General features: G+C 36.4%; 1 non-coding gene across 1 annotated transcript; it reads right to left on the bottom strand.

The window, feature by feature from the left end:
• Positions 1 to 753: 753 nt before the first annotated feature.
• Positions 754 to 892, bottom strand: LOC121266671. The gene has a single exon (XR_005940892.1). It is a non-coding gene; the product is annotated as a small nucleolar RNA Z247 (small nucleolar RNA).
• Between the last annotated feature and the right edge of the window lie 2,019 nt (positions 893 to 2,911).

Genomic DNA, 2,911 nt, shown 5'->3' with positions numbered 1-2,911 from the left:
CTGGGAAGCTAGATGCTTGACAGTCTTGAAGGAGGCATGATCAAGACGAGAATGCCAAACATATAACAGAACACGCTGATGCGAAAGATCTTGAGCCAATTTGATAAGTCGAAAAGGATAAAGACCACCCTTAGTTTTGCCACTGAATAGTAGCTTCTGCATGCACTCATCCTTCACAGAAAAATACCCAGCATGAAATTCAATAAACACGTTACTATCAGCAGTAAATTGACTGATTGAGGAACATTTAAAACTGAATGAAGTTTAAAGGTTGAATTTGGAAGAGAGAGATTGGATGAACCAATCTGGCGAACGGGCAAACCTGTTCCATCCCCAACCTGGATGGTATCTGTTCCTTGGAATAGTTCCATACTCATATTCAAGTTTTGGAAATTATTGGTAAGATGATTTGTGGAACCTATGTCAGTGTACCAATTGAGGTCATTTGGTGCCTGAGAGTGAGCCACAAAGGCTTGTATATTTGGTTGCATACCCCGATATTGAAGGTCCAGCCGAGGATAACATTGCACGGCATTGTGGCCATGCTTGCCACATACTTGACATACAAGGCGTGAGCCTCCAGATTGTTGTCCTTGGAAACTTTGACCACGACTACGGCTGCCCCTGTCTCAATTATTTGAGGAATAATGTTGATGCAATCTGCCTCCACGACCATGGGGTTGCTCACTGCCAGTGCTACATTAGCCGATCCAATGGACAAGTCGATAGCAATATTTTGCTGCTCTAGCCGTAGTTCAAAGCTGAGTAAATGGGCAAAGACATCCTCAAGAGAAAACTAGTCAACTCGAGTTGCAATAGAGGTGACTATAGAGTTGTAGGAGGAGTCTAAACCAGCCAGTAAGTATGTCAGAAACTCAGAATCACAAAGAGGTTCACCTACCGCCACCAAGGTATTGGCTAAGGACTTAACTTTACGATAAGAAATCGACATACTGCCTTTCTTGAGGGTCGATAACTCAAGACGCATCTCAACCACACGAGCTCGAGCATGGTTGGAGAACATACGCTCAAGTGCATTCCACACATCTCTAGAGGTTTCTAGTCCCACCATGTGAGTAATAACAGTCTCAGAGATGACATTAAGGCACCAAAAATAACTTGGTCTTGATTGTACCAATGGGAATATGCAGGATTTGGGATGGTATGGATCTTTTCATCATCGGTGGAGGTGACATGAAGGATTGGAGGGGGGCATGAGATTGATCCATCTACATACTCAATCAGTTGTTGCCCTTTAAGATATGGTAGGATTTGTGCTGGCTATAAGAGAAAATTGTCTTTGGTAAGTTTTATGGTAACAAGATTTTGGAGACTAAGAGGAGCGGGTAGAGAGATAGGATGCATAGCAGAGGAAGAAGTGGAATTAGATGAAACAACAGGTGTAGTGGAGGCCATGAGGGTAGGAAAAAAATAAAGGAAAAGACCTAGACGTTTTGTCTTTGTCTGGCTCTGTGATGCCATAAAGAGAATAAGTGTAATAGCAGATTATTGTAAACTCACCTAAATAGAGTAGTGTTCGTGTACAGTGTATATATATTGACATTACATGTACAAGGAAAGTATCATCAACAGATCATATTATACAAGTTAAGAAGACTAAGCTATGTATGGAAAGAAGACAACATGGAGAGCAGGTGCTTGTGTCATGGTGGCAGGTCTGGAGGAGAATCTGCATTTTCCTTATTAACTCCAAACATCTATATTTTGATCTGCCTATAGAGTTAATCCGAAACAGCGTGACTGACGATGTAAATGTACCAGTTATAGCAGCTTTTGTCTTCGAGAAGGATCGCAAAGGAATTCTCAAGAAGAATGGATCCACAAGATTAGCCGCAAGGCCACAAATTAGATGCATCTTCGAGTTGATATGTTCGTTTTTCCACATCGTGCCCTAATTCTCCGGTTTTATGCATTTTGCCTCGATTGCTCAAGGCAAGGGAGGACTTCGCTGCTTTCCTAGAAGCATATGGTAATTAAGGTAGAGTTTTGCTATGTACAAATAAATTTACGTACCAATTTGCGTATTAATGTTGTTACTTTCATATTCTAAATTTAAATTAGCATTGTTTTCAATAAAAATTACTTTTTGACCAATTATATTGAATGAGTGCGCATATTAATGCGCAGAATCATTTACAATTAGATTTTTTCATTAAGGTATCAGCCACTATTCTCAGCACGCAATCGCATGCATGGTACCCACTTTTTGTTTTGCTATTTTTTTTTTTTTTAAATTGATGCATTCGTATTTTAGTCATTTACGTTATACACTAGTGTTCAGAATGCCAGTGTGCCATTTGTTTTTGTTCGAGCTCTCTTGTGGAATAGTAAAAGTTAAACTCAAGTTTTAATTAATATGACATAAATTTGTTCTTGTCTATCTTATTCACATCCAATCTCAATTATTCATTTATTCTTTATATAATAATAAAATAATATTAATTTAATTTTTTTATTTTTAATTTATTTAATTTTATCATATTTACCATTCTACCAATTATATGCTAATTAGTATATAATAATATTATAGTCCTAAAAAACTAAGCATCCCAAATCAAGTATATCTTCTACTATAATAAAAAATATTATTAATTTAATAAATTATTTTTTTCTAAATTATTTTTTTCTATTAATCTTTTTTATAAATTAAGAGCTAGAGGGAAATATTAATGTTCTACTATTAATTGGAAAAGAACAAATAACGTACATAAGTTGCACAAAACACCCCACTAGAAAAGAACACATAACGTACACAAGAAAATAAAAGATTTTTTTAATTTCTTTTGGTCATGCAACAGTGACTATCAAATTTGATCTAAAGAACTAATTTACTATAACAAAAAGTCATCCACTTTTGTATTTGCATAATGCAATGTAACCCACTTTGAAA

Source organism: Juglans microcarpa x Juglans regia, chromosome 5D (genome assembly GCF_004785595.1).
Source record: "Juglans microcarpa x Juglans regia isolate MS1-56 chromosome 5D, Jm3101_v1.0, whole genome shotgun sequence".
In the NCBI taxonomy this organism is placed as follows: Eukaryota; Viridiplantae; Streptophyta; class Magnoliopsida; order Fagales; family Juglandaceae; genus Juglans; species Juglans microcarpa x Juglans regia.
This window is presented reverse-complemented; position numbering and strand designations above follow the sequence as displayed.